Consider the following 20636-nt stretch of genomic DNA (forward strand, 5'->3'; position numbering starts at 1 on the left):
AAGAGTAGGGGAAGAAACAGCAGAGGAAACTCTTCCAGAACTAGTGACTCACAGTGGACCTGCGTGGAGAGTGTGGGAGCCCACAGTTCGGGACACCAGCGGCAGACTCCACACACCAGCACTGGAACACGAGGTGAGCCGAACCTCAATAGCCTGAGACACCAGCGGGCAAGTGGAAAGAGGACACTAGAGGGAACGAGGCTTAAAAACCCCATGGGGAAAAGATCACAGGGCTAACTAGAAGAGAGAGGAAAAAAAAGTGACTGATATGGACACAAGTTTCTCTCTCTCCGCTCACCTCTCAAAGGCGAGCAAGACAAAGAGCAGGTGCCATCTTGGACATACGTCATAAGCAGAGCGACCTCAGGTCTGCACCGGCCCTGAGCCTAGCAGAAAAACCTAACTCTGGGCGGGGTGAATTAACAGGAGATTAGGACCTAGTGAATGTGTGGTGCTACTGAACTGAGACTGTGAAAAAAGAGACGGTGGGGGAGAAAACTCACGGAATTCATGTGAGTACTCTCCAGAGACGCTACAATTCGGTAACCTTGGCAACCCAGAGGGAGACTGCAGGAGAATTTGAGCCCACACTGAGGGCAGAACAGATTCCCTGTGTGGTCCTTGGGAAAGAGCTTCTGATCTCTGGCTCCTGTGGGTATATCATTCGCCTGCTAACTAACTCAAATTCCGTTCAGCTGTGCGGAATTACTTCCCTTTTGAAAGAAAGAAAGAAGGAAGGAAGGAAGGAAGGAAGGAAGGAAGGAAGGAAGGAAGGAAGGAAAGAAAGAAAGAAAGAGGAAGGAAGGAAGGAAGGAAGGAAGGAAGGAAGGAAGGAAGGAAGGAAGGAAGGAAAGAGAGAGAGAGAGAGAGAGAGAGAAAGAAAGAAAGAAAGAAAGAAAGAAAGAAAGAAAGAAAGAAAGAGAGAGAGATTTACCACCCCTAACCTGGGAGTGTCACCTTTGGCACACCCTTAACCCTGAGGAACCAAACAGAGCTCTCAGGCCACACCCATGTCAAGCCTCTAAGGCTCTATCAAAAACAAACAGTCCACTTAATCTAGAGTCATAGTATAACAAGAAAAAACACCACAGTGAAGAAACCAAAGAATATCTCCAATATGCAAAAAAACAAACGTAAAAACTGAGGTAATAAAAAAAAGAAAACACTATGACGCCCCAAATGAAAAAGACACCCCAATTCAAGATTTGAAGATGATGAGATAGAAGAAATGCAAGAAGCAGATATCAAAAATTGATTAGAACTTTAAGAAGTTCTCAAAAACAAATTCTTGAACTACAGAAATCCTTAATGGACAAGATAGAAAATCTTTCTCGTGAAAATGAAATATTAAGGAGGAATGGGGGAGGGACTGGGAGTCAAAGGGAGCACATAGACAAGTCTAGTACCTGCTAACGCTAACCGATGGAGTAAATAAAGGGGAGAGTGATCCAACATGGGAAGTGAGATACTCAGCAGACTCATAGAATGGCAGATGTCCTAAATAGCACTCTGGCCTCAGAATCAGCCCTAAAGGCATTCGGATCTGGCTGAAAAGCCCATGAGAGTATTTCAGGCATGGAAAGCCAAGACACTCTGGCAAAAGATCTCTGTGAGTGAGATCCCAGTGGAAAGAACAGGTCTTCAAAGAAGGAGGTACCTTTCTCTGAAGGGAGGAGAGAACCTCCACTTTGACTATGACCTTGTCTAAACAAGATAAGAGTCGGAGAACTCAGAGGGCTTCCATAGCCTTGGAAACTCATGACTGGAGCATAGGGAGATTACTGATGCCATAGACAGGAGTGTCAATTGGTAAAGTCAACAACAGGAGTCACTGTGCACTTACTCCTCATGTAGGATCTCTGTCCTTAATGTGCTGTGCATTGAGATTTAATGCTATAACGAGTACTCAAACAATATATTTCACTTTGTGTTTCTATGGGGGTGCAAACTGTTGAAATCCTTACTTAATGCATACTAAACTGATCCTCTGTAAAAAAAAAAAAAAAAAAAGAAAGAAATTATCAATTCCCAACTTGACTCTCACTGGGATTAAACATGACAATAGGTCTGATCTGATTTCATCATCATTTAAAAAAAATCATCTATTATTTTTCACTTTATGTTTCTGTGTGGGAGCAAACTGTTGAAATCCATACTTAATGTATATTAAGCTGATCTTCTGTATATTAAGATAATCGAAAATGAATCTTGATGTGAATGGAAGGGGAGAGGGAGTGGGAAAGGGGAGGGTTGTGGGTGGGAGGGACGGTATGGGGGGGAAGCCATTGTAATCCATAAGTCGTACTTTGGAAATTTATATTCATTAAATAAAAGTTTAAAAAAAATAAAAATAAAAATAAATAAAAAAAAGAAAAAGAAATATTAAGGAGGAATCAAAATGAAATGAAACAACTAGTGGAACATGAAACTGTGATAGTGACGAGAAATCATAATCAGTCACACCTGAAACCTGCATTTATCACCTAAGTGTTTTATTGTACCCTTGTAATCAATAATTAGGAACCTTATCGGGAACTCTTTGTAACCTTAAAAGCCTTTTTGATATGTAAATCTTTTGTGCTCCTTCTTGTAAACAACTGGTCATGTTTAAACACTAGTGGATTTGTTCAATAAACGAGCCTTGATCAGGAAAAAAAAAAGAAATGAAGAATTCAATAGATCAAATGACAAACACATTAGAGAGCCTTAAAAACAGAATGGGTGAAGCAGAAGAGAGAATATCAGACTTAGAAGACAGAGAACAGGAAAGGATACAGTCAACCCAAAGAAAAGAAGAGAAAATTAGAAATCTAAAAAATATTGTGGGGAATCTACAGGATACTACTAAAAAACCCAACATTTGGGTTCTAGGAGTTCCTGAAGGCATGGAGAGGGAGAAAAGATTAGAAGGCCTTTTTAGTGAGATATTAGCAGAAAATTCCCCAGGTTTGGAGAAGGACAGAGACATCCTAGTACCGGAAGCTCATAGAACCCCGAGTAAACATGACCAAAAGAGATCCTCACCACGACACGTTGTAATCAAACTCACCATAGTGAAACATAAAGAAAAGATCCTAAAATGTGCAAGAGAGAAACGTCAGATTACTCTCAGAGGATCTCCAATCAGACTCACAGCTGACTTCTCATCAGAAACCCTACAAGCTAGGAGGGAATGGCGAGATATAGCCCAGGTACTAAGAGAGAAAAAATCATCACAAGTTCATGAGAAAATTGTCTTTCTGATGCTGACTTTGCAGGCATTTTGGATTGTATGATTTCCTTTTATTTACATTCCATTAGGTTAGCTGATGCACCAACCACCAGGGCAACAACAATAAGTTTCCAAAGGACACCCCATTTCAGGGCTACTTTTTTTTTTTTTGAAAGGCAGAGTGGACAGTGAGAGAGAGACAGAGAGAAAGGTCTTCCTTTGCCGTCGGTTCACCCTCCAATGGCCGCTACAGCTGGTGCGCTGCAGCTGGCGCACCGCGCTGATCCGATGGCAGGAACCAGGTACTTCTCCTGGTCTCCCATGGGGTGCAGGGCCCAGGCACTTGGGCCATCCTCCACTGCACTCCCTGGCCACAGCAGAGAGCTGGCCTGGAAGAGGGGCAATCGGGACAGAATCCGGCGCCCCGCCTGGGACTAGAACCCGGTGTGCCGGCGCCGCAAGGTGGAGGATTAGCCTAGTGAGCCACGGTGCCGGCCAAGGGCTACTTTTTCAAAACTCCCATCAATCATTCAGCATGCTGTGGGCTGAATGTCCCCTGGATGGATCGATCATTTTGTATTACTTGAGCATGGAGTTGTGAATTTGCTCTTTTTAAGGATAATGTTGGGCCGGCACCGTGGCTCACTTGGTTAATCCTCCACTTGCGGCGCCAGCATCCCATATGGGCACTGGGTTCTAGTCCCAGTTGTTCCTCTTCCAGTCCAGCTCTCAGCTGTGGCCCGGGAAGGCAGTGGAGGATAGCCCAAGTGCTTGGGCCCTTGCACCTGCATGTGAGACCAAGAGGAAGCACTTGGCTCCTGGTTTCAGATTGGCATAGCTCCAGCCATGACAGCCATTTGGGGGGTGAACCAACGGAAAGAAGACTTTCTCTCTGTCTCTCTCTCTCTCACTGTGTAACTCTGTCAAATTAAAAAAAAAAAAAAGATAATGCTTACTAACGATGACATACAGTGGCTTCTTTATAATCCCTAGTTTCAAGAACTATTTCTCTGCTTGCTGCTGCTCATATCACTGTGCTCTGCCCTGACAGTTTTGTTGTTGTAATAGCTGTATTTGGTGCAACAGGTTAAGCCACTACCTGATGCTGGCATCCCATATGAGCACCGATTCAAGACCCAGCTGTTCTACTTCCAATCTAACTCCTTGCTTATGTGCCTAAGAAAGCAGCAAAACATGGCCGAAGTGCTTAGGTCCCTGCACCCATATGGGAGACCAGAATGGAGTATGAGTCACCTGGCATTGTCATGTCTCAACCTTGGCTGCTGTGGCCATTTGGGGAGTAAATCTGCAGATGTAAGATACTTCTCTCTCTCTCTCTTTCTCTCTCTTTCCTCTCTCTCTTTCTCTGTGTGTGTGTGTGTGATTCTGTCTGTAACTCTGTCTTTCAAATAATTAATCTTTAAAAACAAAAAACAATGAAAAAGCTATTTCTACTAGGAAGACAGTCACAGAGAATGCAGAACTCAATCGCTCAATCCCTTGGCTCTTGAGTTGCTTGGGGAAGTATAGTATTTTCCCTCTTGTTCTGGACACACTCCTTTCTGGAATCCAGCCACCATGCCTTGAGAAGCACAAATCACATTGAGAGGCCACACATCAGTGCACGGATGAGAGTTCCTGTGTGACACAGCCTTTGAGTCACACATGTGAGACAAGACGCCTCTGGATGCTTTGGTCCTCAGCTGACTGAGTCACTGGCTCTTGAGGCTGCAGATATCAGAAATCAGAGAAGCCACATCCACAGTGCACAGTTTGAATTATTGACTAGCAATAGTAATAAAAAGTGGGCAAAACAAAGTGTTACTTTCTACTAAAGTTGCAGTTTGCTTGTTAACTCAGCAATAGTAAACGGAACTGTTTCCATCTTCCACGGTCACAAAAATGATGTGAAATCTGGGTCAGCTCAGGGCAGACAGTAAAACACAAGCACAGAAAAGGAAACTCTGATTAAGAATCCAAAAATCCTCTAGGAACAGAAACTCAGAAGCAGAGCCACCGAGCAGAATACAGGGCTCTTGAAATTAGCAGGAAGGTTGAGGAAAGCAGAAAAAAATGACAACAGACTGCAAGACAGAAGCCTGAGGATGTTCAAGGCAGTGACATCAGCCTGAGTTTTGAGGACTTTTGTATGTTAATGATGATTACATTTTAAAGATTAGCAAGGGCCTAAAAGGTAGAACATCAGCCATGGGATATCAAGGTTCTAGAATTGGATTTATCAAACCTGGGATCATTTCCCAACACTTCCCTCTCCCTGCCCCATCTAATACTGGAAGACAAAAGAGCAAGGTAAGGGCCAGTGCTGAGGCACAGCAGGTAAAGCCGCTGCGGCAATGCTGGCAACTCATATGGGCACCAGTTAGAGTCCCAGCTGCTCCACTTACAATCCAGCTCTCTGCTATGGCTTTGGGAAGCAGAGAAGATGGCCCAAGACCTTGGGCCCCTGCACCCACATGGGAGACTCAGAAGAAGCCCCTGGCTTTGGATCAGCTGTTGCAGCCATTTGGGGAGTATAGCAGTGGATAGAAGATATGGAAGATTCTCTCTCTCTCTCTCTCTCTCTCTCTGCTTCTGCCTCTCTGTAACTCTGTTTTTCAAATAAATAAATATTTAAAAAGAAAAAAAAGAGCAATGTAGAAAGTGAGCAACTTGGGGCCCACCTCTCTGGACTTGAACTTGATTTGTAGCAACTCCAGCTTCTCACTGTGAATTGCTGGGCAGTGTATTTCAGTTCTTTGAAACTCTTTTCAAACATTTGTGAGTGGGGATTGTAACAGTAACAATTCTGTGAGATTGCCCAAGTGTTATAGAAGGTAACATGTAGAAAACATTTTGAACAGTATCTAAGCACAATAATTCTTCAACAAATTCTAACCATGCACCTCATCAGTGATCAAGCTCTGCTAATCACACTCCTGATGTGCCTTTTAACTGTGTCCCATCTGCTCCATCCACCTCTTCCATGTCCTTTCTTCTAGTCCTCCTCCAGCCCATCCTCCACAAGAACCCTGGTGTTGCCCATCTGTAGAGCAAGTCACCACTCAAGTGGTGGTTACAAACAACCAAAAGCTCACTGCTTCTAACTGCCACAAGGTCTTCCAGTTTTACGGCCCCAACACCCCAGTCTTCCCTCCTGCCACTCTGATACCTGTAGCCGTGTTTCGTGAAACAACACTGATTCCCCCACCCCTGCCACGTATCTGTTCCCTCTGCCAATAGTGCCCTCTGCTGTCACTCCCCTCACACTATTTATTGAGGTCATTTATGAAGAAATACCTTGGCAAGGCACACTGAAATCCTAAGAAGAGCCCATGGACAGAAACCTCAAGTCTCAGAATTTCTTTCTGCTTCTTTCTGAAGTAAAAGGGGAAATGTGATATACAGGCCAACATCAGAAAAACTACATTTATTTACGTATTCATTCATTCGTGTCTTTATTTACTCATTCTAACCATTCATTCATTCAAGAGGCAGAGAGGCAGAAGGAGAGAGGAAGGAGTTCACAGCCAGCGGCTCAATTCCCAAATGCCTGCAATGGCCACAACTGGGTGAGACCAAAGCAGGAAGCCAGGAACTCAATCCATGTCGCCCGTGTGGGTGGCAGAAGCCGAATCACTTGAGCTATCACCAGCTGCCTCCCAAGGCTGGAATTAGCAGGAAGCTGCCATCAGGTGGTGGTGCCAGGTATCAAGCCCAGGTTCCGGGATGTGGGATACAAGCACTTTAACCAGCACTTTAACCACTAGGCCAAAGGCTTGCCCCAGGAGATTGCTTTTCATAAGTGGGTTCTTCTCTAAGAGAACTTTGTATTAAACAATTTAGCCCCTGCTGCAGGGCTGCACTGGCCACTCTTGCCTCTACCTCCCAGCACAAGCAGTTTAGCAACTGCACTCAGTCTGGACAGGAGGGGAAAGACAGGGAAAGCAGTTCAACAAAGTGAACAGTGGTAATTAGGAAACTTGTAAATATTGGTGATCACATTTATCTTTCCTATCTGTGTCTCCTTGACATCTACCAGATAAAAAGAGCACTTGCACACTTGCACATGTGCCTACACACACACACACACACATCGGAGTGTGGCACTATAATTCCCTGGGGTACTGTGTATTCTTGTCATTGTTGTTTGGTGTCTGGACCGTTCCCCGCCTCTTACTAAAATACAAATCCCCTAGGACTTGGTATTTCCTCTGCCATAATAAATCTAATGTCATACATCCTTGTGTTGCTACGAGGCGATCCTGTGTACGGCACAGCAGCAGCACAGAGAAGGGCCTCGCAAACATGTGGTGAATGAATGAATGAGTGATGCGTGGGTGGCCGGAGGCTGGGAGAAGCTAAACCTCTGACCTGCAGGCACTTTGCTACTGCTTAACTGTGTGGTCTGAAGTGAGGACTGCGCCCTCTAGGGGCTTCAGCATCCTCATCCAGGCACAAGGAGCCTTATAAAAGAACAACATGTCACAGAAGGCAGGGTCCACTGTACTCAGACCATGCCACTATTCCTATGGAGCCTTCACCCGCACCTTCTAGACAGCAACGGTCTTCGGCTCTTTCTGTATGTCTTTATTACAGCTGACCCTGGAGGTCCAAGAATGTGCTATAGAGAAAAGAAGTTAAAGACTGAGTGGGCGGGGCCAGAAGACAACTGGGAGTGCACCAGGGGACACTGGAAGGGTTCTGACAAGAGTAAGAAGTTTCACAGAAGAAAAAATGAAGAAATGAAGGGGGAAAACACTACATACGGCTCCAACCTTTATGAAAATAGAAATTTACCATCAAGGAATTGGCAGATAATTTTATTGTTTTAAAGATTTATTTATTTATTTATTTGAAAAGCAGAGTTACAGAGAGGCAGAGACAGAGAGACAGAGAGAGAGGTCTTCCACCCACTGGTTCACTCCCCAGATGGCTGCAATGGACGGAGCTGTGCCAATCCAAAGCCAGGAGCCAGGAGCTTCTTCCAGGTCTCCCACGTGGATGCAGGGGCCCAAGGACTTGGGCCACCTTTTTCTGCTTTATCAGGCCATAACAGAGAGCTGTATCAGAAGAGGAACAGCCAGGACACAAACCTGCGCCCACATGGGATGCCGACCCTGCAGGCGGCAGCCCTACCCACTATGCCACAGCGCTGACCCTGGCAGATAATTTTAGAGCAAGGAAGCTGTAGGTGTATGCCAAAGGTTACCAAGAGCTGCAAGGACATTAGATCCCCACCCTACACCCCGGAAAGGGCCTACAGGTGTGTCATTCATTGCACCAAGGCACAGGAGGGGATGCCCCTGCCTCGGGGAGTCACCTTCGCCCAGCAAAAATGCTTGCACTCACAGGGGAACATTTGAGGTGGGTGTTGGAGTGCACGTCAGTACTCAGCGCAGTACTGAGTGGCAGGTACCCAGTGTGTGTGCATTGATGTCGTAGTTGAAGAGGAACAGTGCCACCCAGTGTTCTGAAGCTTGCTCCTGTCCAGCGTCCATCTTTCCCTAACTGAATGAATTTGAGAATGTCGTCCTGCTGAAGCATATTTTGAGCTGCAGTATAACCAGTTGATTCATTGCCAAGGATACATGATGTAGCTGTTCATGGTATGCTTTGAAAGGTGGAGGATAGACTACAAAAGAAGAAAAAGAGGGAGTCAGGGATTCCAATCATGCATCAGGACAAAGCTCTGCAGAAACTCAAGGGAAGGCAATGAACACAGAGGGTCTCAGAGGCTCCTAATTTTATAAGAGGCTGTCATTCAACTGGTCAATGACAAATAAAGTTTGCACTAAGCTACTCATTACTTTTATTTAAGAAATACAAATGTCATGCATTTCCTAAGTACAACTTTAGGAATATAGTGATTCTTCCCACCATACCCACCCTCCTACCCACACTTCCACCCCTCCTGCTCCTCCCTCTCCCATTCCCAGTCCCATTCTCCACTAAGATCCATTTTCAATTAACTTTATACACAGAAGACCAACTCTATACTAAGTAAAGAGTTCAACAATTTACATGAAAAAAAAGAGAAAAAACTGTTCCTCAACAGTCGAGACAAGGGCTATTCAAAGTCATTGCATCTTGAAGTTATTTCATTTTTTTAAGAAATGTAATTAACCTTAAAGATGCACCCAAGGATGATACATCTTTTGTGAGTACTCAGACATAACTATAACTTATGAGACATAAGAATATCCTCCATTTAATACATTAAAAGGAAGTAAGTCTTTGAGAACGAGTTTTATCATTAATTAAGGAAGCACCTAAGAAAACAAGCAATGGAGTTAGACATTTAGGCATAAATAAGATTTATACAACATAAGAATGTCTTCCACTTAATACACTAAAATGAAATAAATCTTTGAGAACAAGTTTTCCTGTGAATTCTCATACTGCAACTCTTTGAGGACAGAGGTCCTGTATGGGAAGTTAGTACACAGTGACTCCTACTGTTCATTTAACAATTAACACTCTTATGTATGACATAGTAATCACCGAGGATCTTGACATGAGCTGCCTATGCTATGGAAGCCTTTTGAGTCCACAGTCTCAGTCAGTATTTAGACATGTCCATAAGCAAAGTAGAAGTTCTCTCCTCCCTTCAGAGAGGAGAGAACCTTCTTTGATGACTGTTTCTTTCCACTGGGGTCTCACCCACTGAGGTCCTTCATGTAGACATTTTTTGCCACAGTGTCTTGGCTTTCCATGCCTAAAATTAAGCTACTCATTGTGCTAAATAAAGCATAAAGCACTCACGGAGAAGCTATGTAACAAACTCCACAGTGACAGTCAATGTCAAGGTCTGTGAGAATGGGGGAGGGGGAAGGCAACTACTTTCACATATACAAAGATACTTCAAAAATGTGCTTAAAAATGTAATTAAAAGAGCCGGCGCCGTGGCTCAATAGGCTAATCCTCCACCTTGCGGCGCCGGCACACCGGGTTCTAGTCCCGGTCGGGGCGCCGGATTCTGTCCCGGTTGCCCCTCTTCCAGGCCAGCTCTCTGCTATGGCCAGGGAGTGCAGTGGAGGATGGCCCAGGTGCTTGGGCCCTGCACCCCATGGGAGACCAGGAAAAGCACCTGGATCCTGGCTCCTGCCATCGGATCAGCGCGGTGCGCCGGCTGCAGCGGCGGCCATTGGAGGGTGAACCAACGGCAAAGGAAGACCTTTCTCTCTGTCTCTCTCTCACTGTCCACTCTGCCTGTCAAAAAAAAAAAAAAAATGTAATTAAAAGATATGCTTATTGGGGGCTGCATTGTCGCACAGGAGGTTAAGCCACTACCCACAGCACCAACATCCCATAGAACACCGGTTCAAGGTCTGTCTCCTCCACTTCCAACCCAGCTCCCTGCTATTGTGCCTGGAAAAGCCGCAGATGATGGCCAAAATGCTTTGGCTCCTGCTACCCGCATGGGAGGCCTGGCTAGAGTTCCAGGCTCCTGGCTTTAATGTGGTCCAGCCCAGCCATTGCAGCCATCTGGGGCATGACCCAGTGGATGAAAAATTCTCTCTCTCTCTCACTCATTCTCTCTCTCTCTCTCATTCTCACTCTCACTCATTCTCTCTCTCCCTATCTTTCCCTGTAACTCTGGCTTTGGAATAAATAAATTTTTTTATTTGAAAAAGATGAGCTTATTCTGATGCAAAAAAAATTGAAATCCATGCATAGATTTTTTTATAATATGCTTTTGCCGGGCCGGCGCCGCGGCTCACTAGGCTAATCCTCCGCCTTGCGGCGCCGGCACACCGGGTTCTAGTCCCGGGCGGGGCGCCGGATTCTGTCCCGATTGCCCCTCTTCCAGGCCAGCTCTCTGCTGTGGCCAGGGAGTGCAGTGGAGGATGGCCCAGGTGCTTGGGCCCTGCACCCCATGGGAGACCAGGAAAAGCACCTGGCTCCTGGCTCCTGCCATCGGATCAGCGCGGTGCGCCGGCCGCAGCGCGCCGGCCGCGGCGGCCATTGGAGGGTGAACCAACGGCAAAGGAAGACCTTTCTCTCTGTCTCTCTCTCTCACTGTCCACTCTGCCTTTCAAAAAAAAAAAAAAATATGCTTTTGCCATGATCTTTCTGAAGGTCCCTTGTAGGCATGAATTGCAAAAATGTTGTATGACAAAATAAACACCGTTCAGTTACATTTTCTCTGAACTTTATGCAGTGCCTTTGTATAACAAAACCAATAATATGTTGAATTGCCGAGGTCTTAACTGCAGCTCCACCACTTCCTTGCTGTGAGTCCTAAGACAAGCGACCTACAGTCCTCTGTGCCTCAGTTTCCTCTGAAAATGTTGTTGATAATGACTACAGCACATTGCAAGGAGGATTACATAACTTAATGTATTTGAAAAGGTCTACCACAGTGCCTAGAACCTAGAAATGTTCACTAAAGGAGGTTTTCTGATGTAGAAGGGACCCTAATGAAGGTGTGTTGCCAAACTGACCTTTGCAGTAGACCCCAAAGAACTGCAACTTTCATTTCCTGAAGAACTCTCACACTCCATAATTGAGGGACTCAGTCAAAATAATCGTCTGTGGAGCGCTGAGGACAGAGGCAGCCAGCCTTGCAGCCAGCCAGGTGGAGCGATTCATTCTGAAGTGTCAGGGGCGGTGGCTGTCACAGGCAGGTCACCCGGCATCCAAAGGATGTGAAGGCTATTACCAGGTAGAGGAAGATGAAGGATGGACAAAAACCCCTCTTCCCACACACCCTGCTCTGCAGAGCTGCAGCTCCAGAGTGAGGCTGGACACAGGCACAGGCTCCACACTGAAAGCCCAGGTCAGGGAGCCGTTTGTTCATGACTGCTAGGGAAGCTATTTCTGTACTTTCTGGGGGTGCTCTGCTGCCTTCCAGCCTCTAGCGGTTTCTGAAGGCTCCGTGACGGGGAAGATCAGCCTCATTCAGTCCCGAAGACACGGATTCTCAGAAACGCCTATGTTTTCCTGACTGTTGAACAACACATATTTAAACATTTCTCAGCTCTAACAGTGGAATCTTCAGATTCCTCCAATTCCTGATCAACAATCACAGCAACACTTCAGGAGAGAGAAAATAAACATCTGTGACGATGAGAAAGAAGCCTTCTTTCCCAAAGCACACCGCACTGGAAGAAAACGCTTCTCCAGGCCTCTATGCCTTGCTTACAGCACCACCTAGTGTCCGTGAGCCAGTACTTTCCTCCACAACAGAGAACTTTCCTGAGAAAACAAAACCGATGCTGTTTCACCTTAAATTTGGTAGAGATCAGCGCTGCTCTAGATACTAGAGAATGCTCAAACAAGTGGGCATAACACACATATCCCAGGAGGCATCTCTGTCCCAGTTGGGAGGGCAGGGAGAGACATCAGGTCAGGAATGAATTTGTGAAATGTACAAATCAACTGTAATTCAATATGAAACAATAATTGAACACCTACTGTATGCCTAGAATTGCTAGGTGCTGGTGATACTATCGTGCTGAAGCAGATCCAGGTTTTACCTTCAAAAGACGCTATTAAAATCCAGAATGGGTGCCAGTGCTGCGGCATAGCGGGTTAACCCTCCCCCTGTGGCTGCAGCAGTACATATGTGTGCAGGTATGAGTCCCAGCTGCTCCACTTCCAATCCAGCTCCTTGCTAATGTGCCTGGGAAAGAAGTGGAAGATGATCCAAGTGCTTGGGTCCATGCACCTGCATGGGAGGCCGGGAAGAAGCCCCTGACTTCGGATCCACCCAGTTCTGGCTGTTGTGGCCATCTGGGGAGTGAACCAGCAGGTGGAAGACTCTGTCTCTGTCTCTCTCTCTCTCTCTGTAACTCTGCCTCTCAAATAAATAAGTAGATTTTTTAAAAAATTAAATAAAACCCAGAGTGGTACATATACAACCAACTGACCAAGAGGATCCCAGGAGAGAATTAAGAAGACATATCTGGGCCGGCGCCGTGGCTCAATAGGCTAATCCTCTGCCAGCAGCACCGGCACACCGGGTTCTAGTCCCGGTCGGGGTGCCGGTTTCTGTCCCGGTTGCCCCTCTTCCAGGCCAGCTCTCTGTTGTGGCCCGAGAGTGCAGTGGAGGATGGCCCAAGTGGTTGGGCCCTGCACCCACATGGGAGTCCAGGAGAAGCACCTGGCTCCTGGCTTCAGATCAGCATGGCGCGCCAGCCGCAGTGGCCATTGGAGGGTGAACCAATGGTAAAGGAAGACCTTTCTCTCTGTCTCTCTCTCTCTCTCTCAGTGTCCACTCTGCCTGTCAAGAAGAAGAAGAAGAAGAAGAAGAAGAAGAAGAAGAAGAAGAAGAAGAAGAAGAAGAAGAAGAAGAAGAGGAGGAGGAGGAGGAGGAGGAGGAAGAGGAGGAGGAGGAGGAGGAAGAAGAAGAAGAAGACGAAGAAGAAGACATATCTGTTAGAACCTGCATACAAGGTCAGAAGAGTCTCTGAACTGAATCTCTTAAAGAGTTATCCAGGTAAAGGAGAAAAGAGGCCATGAAACTGTTCGTGGGTTAGTAGGTCCATTTAGAGTCATCTTAGTCAGCCTTGTATTGCTGTAACAAGAAATCTGAGGCTGGAAATTTTATAGAGAAAAGAAGTTTTGTTGGCTCTTGATTCTGGTGGCTGGGAATTCCAGACAGCATTGCACTAGCTGCTTCCTGACATGGTGGACAGTATCACTTGCAGGAACTCATGTCAGAGCAGGGGGCAGCATAGTGGAAGCAAGAGACTGGAAGGCACCAGATTCACTCTTGTCTGATGACCTGCTCTCACTGGAGCTACTCCTTTCCTGCAATACCTAAGCCACTCCACAAGGCTAGTGTTAATCCCATATACCCCCCAACTCACCCCCAGCCTGTTAAAGGTCATACCACCTTTCATTATCACTACCTTGGGGGTCAAACTTTCAGAACATGTAGTTTTGGGAGACAAACCATATCCAAACCAAGCATCCTCCAAGAGCTGCCTAATTCATGGATCAGCTGGAGAGCTCAGCCACACTGGTTGCACCCCTTCTCCCACACCCCACAGCCAAATGGACTAGGAGCAATGACTTGGCCCAATCTGAGCTGGAAGCCAGAACTGACACCAAACGACATCTGAGTGGGAAAAAAGTTGACATAGAACTGAAGGAGCTGAAATTTGCTGTGTAGATAAAGCAGTAGAGACAAAAAGTCTACAGGAGGAAAAATGGGTTCAGTTATTCTTCACTACTCTCTTGGGTCACTAAAAAATTCTCCTAAAAGGAGTCCCCTACTTCTGCCCATGCCTCTTCTCAGTCTATTTCACACACAGCCATCAGGGTGATGCTGTCCAAACTCCAGGCAGTTCTTGCCACTCACTTCTCTCCTCTGCTATCTAATAGCTTTAATCTCAAAGTGGAAGCCAAAGTATTCAGAACAACTCACATCCACCCACTTGCACTCTCATAATCATCGTTGTGTCTCTGATCTGACCTCCTACTTACTAATCATCACTGTGCTTGCTCACTCTGCTCTGGTCTCCCCCGTTTCCCTACTGTAGCTCAAATGTGGTGCCTTGGGAACTTTGTAGCTGCTGTTTCCTCATCCTGGAAACTCTTCCTCCAGAGATTCACCTGACTCACTCAGCTGAAACCTCACCATGTTGTTGGGTTTTTTTTTTTAAGATTTATTTTATTTATTTGAAAGAGAGAGTTACAGAGAGAGGTAGAGACAGAGAGTATGGCCTTCCATCTGCTGGTTCACTCTCCAAATGGTTTCAACAGCCAGAGCCGATATGATCTGAAGTCAGGAGCCAGGAGCTTCTTCTGGATCTCCCCCATGAGTGCAGGGGCCCAAGCACTTGGGCCATCTCCTGTTGCTTTCCCAGGCCATAGCAGAGAGCTGGATTGGAAGAGGAGCAGCTGGGACTAGAACCGGCACCCATATGGGATGCCAGCACTTCAGGCCAGGACTTTAACCTGTTGCACCATGGCACCGGCCCCTTCACCATGGTTTTGTTTTGCATTTCCCTGATAATTAGTGGTCCTGAGAAGTTTCTCAAGCATCTATCTGCTGGCCATTTAAATTTCCTCTCTTGAAAAATGCCTGTTCAAGTCTTTTAGATCATATGCAAACACATGGAGACTGAATGAAACATGCTCCTGAATGACCAGTGGGTCATAGAAGAAATCAAAAGAAAAATCAAAAAAATTCTAGAAAGGAATTAAGGCAATAATACATCATATCAAAACTTGTGGGATACAGCAAAAACAGTGTTAAGATGGAAGTTTATAGAAAATGGTCCCTACATGAAGAAATTAGAAAGATACCAAATAAATGAGCTATCAATGCATCTCAAGGACCTAGAAAAACAAAAACAAACCAAACCCTAAATTAGTAGTATTAAAGAAATAATTAAAATTAGAGAAGAAATAAACAAAATTGAAACAAAAAAAACACTACAAAATATCAGTGAAATGAAGGGCTGATTTTTTGAAAAAATAAATGAAATTAATACATCATTCAACAAAATAACCAAAAAAAAGAGGGAGAGGACCCAAATCAACAAAATTAATGATGAAAAAGAAATGAAACAACAGATACCACAGAAATAAAAAGAACCATCAGTGGGGCCAGTGCTGTGGAAGAGTGGTAAAGCGCCGGAATCCCACATGTACACCAACTGTAGTCCCACATTCTCCACTTTCGAGCCAGTTCTCTGCTATGACCTGGGAAAGCGGCAAAAGATGGCGTGAGTGCTTGGGCCTCTGCACCCACATGAGAGACATGGAGAAAACTCCAGGCTGTTGACTTCAGACTTTCTCTCTCTCTCTATCTCTCTCTCTCTCTTTCTCTCTCTCTCTGCCTCTGCCTCTCTGTAACTCTGACTTTCATATAAATAAATAAATCTTTTAAAAAAGAATCATCAGAGGGCAGGAACTGTGACATAGTAGGCTAAGCTTCTGCTTGTGGTGCCAGCATCCCATATGTGCGCTGGTTCCTGTGGTAGCTGCTCCTCTACCAATCCATCTCACTGCTTGTGGCCTGGGAAGGCAGTGGCAGATGCCCCAAGTGCTTGGGCCCCTGAACCAAAAGAAGCACCTGGCTCCTATCTTCAGATCACATCAGCTCAGGCTGTTGAAGCCATTTGGGGAGTGAACCAGCAGATGGAAGGCCATACTCTCTGTCTCTCCCTCTCTCTGACTGTAACTCTACCTCTCAAATAAATAAATAAAGTAGTTTTAAGGAAAGAATCATCAGGAACTACTAAAAAGAGCTGTATGCCAACAAATTGGGAAACCTAAAAGAAGTGGAGATTCCTAGACACATACAATCTACCAAAATTGAGTATTGAAATTATAGAAAACCTAAACAGACCAATAACCAAGAAAGAGATTGAATCAGTAATAAATACCCTCCCAACCCAGAAAAGCCCACAACCAGATGGCTTCACTGCTGAATTCTACCCATTTAAAGAATAATTAATCCCAATTCTTCTCAAGCTATTCAAAGCAAACAGGAGGGAATTCCCCCAAACTCCTTCTATGAAGCCCTCATCACCTTAATTCCTAAACCTGAAAAAGATTCAATAGAGAAAAAGAGCTTTAGACCAATATCCCTGATGAACACAGATGCAAAAATCTACAAAATATTAACTAATTGAATCCAACAACACATGAGAAAGATCATTCACCTTGACCAAGCAAGATTTATCCCTGGTATGCAGGGATGTTCCAGCATTTGCACATCAACAAATGTGATACATCACATTAACAAACTGAAGAAAAAAATCATATGATTATCACAATAGTAGCGAAGCAAGCAGTTGATAAAAATACAACACCATTTCATGATGAAGCAAATTGGGTATAGAAGGAACATTCCTCACCACAATCAAGGCAATTTATGATAAATTCACTGCCAGTATTCTACTGAATGGGAAAAAACTGAAAGCATTCCCCCCTAAGATCCAGAACCAGACAAGGATGCCCATTCTCACTATTGCTATATATTATAGTCCTGGACGTTCTAGCCGGAGCCATTAGGCAAGAAAAAGAAATCAAAGGGATACAAATAGGGAGGGAGGAAGTCAAATTATCCCTACTTGCAGATGACATGATTCTATATATAAGGATACAAAAGAATTCACTGAGAGACTATTTGAATTCATAAAGGAGTTTCATAAAGTGGCAGAATACAAAACCAACACACAAAAATCAATAGCCTTTGTATACACAATGTCATGGCTGAGAAAGAACTTTTAAGATCAATCCCATTCACATTAGCTACAAAATATTAAATATCTTGAAATTAATTTAACCAAGATTGTCAAAGATTTCTAAAATGAAAATTTCAGAACATTAATAAAGAAGAAGAACATACAAAAAAATGGAAAAATCTTCCGTGTTCATGGACCGGAAGAATCAATATCATCAAAATGTCCATACTACTAAAAACAGTTTACAGATTCAGTGTGATCCCAATCAAAATACCAAAGACATTCTTCTCAGATCTAGAAAAAATGATGCTAAAATTCATATGGAAACACAACAGACCCCAAATAGCTAAAGCAATCTTATACAACAAAAACAAAGCTGGAAGCATCACAATATCAGATTTCAAGACATTACAGGGCACTTATAATCAAAACAGTCTGGTACTGGCATAAAAATAAATGGATAGACAAATGGAACAGAGACGAGACTAGAAATCACTTCACACATCCACAACCAACTTATCTTTGACAAAGGAGCTAAAATCAATCACTGGAGAAAGAACAGGCTCTGCTGGAAAACTGGATCTCTGTGTGTCCAAGTATGAAACTAGACCCCTTCCTTACACTTTACACAAAAATCTAGTCAAAATGGATCAAAGACCAAAATCTATGACCCAATACCATCAAATTACTAGAGGAAACTTTGCAAGACATTGGCATAGACAACAACTTCTTAGAAAAGACCCAAGAAGTACAGGCAATCAAAACCAAAATTAACAAATGGGATTACATCAAGCTAAGAAGTTCTGGACTGCAAAATAAAATCTCAGAAGTGAAGAAGCAATCAACAGAATGGGAGAAAATATTTTTAAACTATGCAACTGATAAAGGGTTAATATCCAGAATCTATAAAGAGATCAAGAAATTCAACTACAAAACAAAGAATCCAGTTAAGAAATGGGCAAAGGACTTGAACAGGCATTTTTCAAGAGAGGAAATTCAAATGGCCAACAGACAATTGAGAAAATGCTCAGGATCACTAGTCATCATGGAAATCAAAACCACAATGAGGTTTCACCTCACGCCAGTTTCAATGGCTCTCATTCAGAAATCAGCAAACAACAAATACTGGCAAGGATTTAGGGGGAAAAGTATCCTAGGAATGTAAACTGGTGCAACCACTGTGAAAGACAGTATGGAGATACCTCAAAAATCTGAATATAGACTTACCACATGATGCAGCCATTCCATTCCTGGTAATTTACCCAAACCAAAAGAAATCAGCATATGAAAGAGTGATCTGCACCCCCATGTTCACTGCAACACAATTCACAATAGCTAAGATATGAAATCAACCCAGATGTCCGTCAACTGTAGACTGGATAAATTCTGGTATATATACACTATAGAATACTACTCAGCAGCTAAAGGAAATCCTGTCTTTTTCAACATAATGAATGCAAACGAGTATGTAAAAAAAAAAACTATGCTTGGATTTCAAAGAACTTTTTGCATCAAAACAAATATGTCTGTTAGTTGTATTTTCCATGAGGTTTTTTGAAGTACCCTAGTCTACGTCCCTGCTGGATGTAAACTCCAGGAAGACAGGGCTTTTTGATCACTGCATCCTCAGTGTTGAGAATGGTCCAGCACACCGTGCACATTCACTCGTATGTGTGCATCTACTCCACAGCTACTTATAAAACACCACTGACTACTTCAAGGAATGGGCAAAATGTGCCCTCTTGGGACCTACATTCTAAAGATTTTTGCTAACTGTGAATCCAAGGAACTTAGAGGTGAAAAATGGATAAGCCTGTGTAGAAAGGTCACTGGAGCTGATGACTGAGACCAGACCTTCCATCACTGCCTAGTGAGAGGCAAGCTTTGACTGGCTGCTTCCTCAGCACCCAGGCCTCACCCCCAGCATTACCCAGATTTTCCTCTGAAGAGCTGCCCTTTCTCCATTTTCATCAAAATAGTTGAAACAGATTTGTCACACCAAAAGCTCTACGGGTGAGTCTTGACTGACCTAAGCAATTTTCAGAGGAGCGTGTTTTAAAATTTAAACCAGTAAGGTAAGAAAGACATTTGTTAGCATTAAAAGGAAAGAAATGTCTCCCTTTTCTATGGGAGCCAAAAGAAAAGACATCCCCTTTCCTGTGGACAGCACAAAATGGTTGAGGCCATGTGTTCTAGAACTTTTGCAGCTAATATTTCCATCAAAAGCTGAAGACTTAACAATGTACAGTAGCAGTTGGAGGGCAAAGCAACACAGAAATCACAAAGCCCAGAGAATTGCTTGACTACATTATGGACCTCTGGATCAGACAGTACCTGAAGCACAATTTCTGACCTTTTCCATTGTATAAGTCAATAAATGCTTATTATGAATCAAACTGTATCTTTCAAGCTGCAAAAAACTATATATATATATAATTATATATTTTATTAGTTCTCATATATATATATGTTCTTTTTTTCTTTTTTAACTTTTAATTAATAAATATAAATTTCCAAAGTACAGCTTATGGATTACAATGGCTTTCCCCCCCATAACTTCCCTCCAACCCACAACCCTCTCCTTTCCCGCTCCCTCTCCCCTTCCATTCACATCAAGATTCATTTTCAATTCTCTTTATATACAGAAGATCAGTTTAGCATATATTAAGTAAAGCTTTCAACAGTTTGCACCTACACAGAAACACAAAGTGAAAAATACTGTTTGAGTACTAGTTATAGCATTAAATCACAATGTACAGCACATTAAGGACAGAGATCCTACATGAGGAGTAAGTACACAGTGACTCCTGTTGTTGACTTAACAAATTGACACTCTTGTTTATGGCCTCAGTAATCACCCTAGGCTCTTGTCATGAGTTGCCAAGGCTATGGAGGCCTTTTGAGTTCGCTAACTCTGATCATATTTAGACAAGGTCATAGTCAAAGTGGAAGTTCTCCCCTCCCTTCAGAGAAAGATACCTCCTTCTTTGATGACCCATTCTTTCTACTGGGATCTCACTCACAGAGATCTTTCATTTCGGTTTTGTTTTTTGTTTTTTTTGTTTGTTTGTTTGTTTGTTTGTTTTGCCAGAGTGTCTTGACTTTCCATGCCTGAAATACTCTCATGAGCTCTTCAGCCAGATCCGTATGCCTTAAGGGCTGATTCTGAGGCCTGAGTGCTATTTAGGACATCTGCCATTCTATGAGTCTGCTGTGTATCCCGCTTCCCATGATGGATCATTCTCTCCCTTTTTTATTCTATCAATTAGTATTAGCAG

This window comes from Oryctolagus cuniculus, chromosome 6, assembly GCF_051225735.1.
Source record: "Oryctolagus cuniculus isolate XC-2025 breed Fujian yellow rabbit chromosome 6, ASM5122573v1, whole genome shotgun sequence".
Lineage (NCBI taxonomy): Eukaryota > Metazoa > Chordata > Mammalia > Lagomorpha > Leporidae > Oryctolagus > Oryctolagus cuniculus.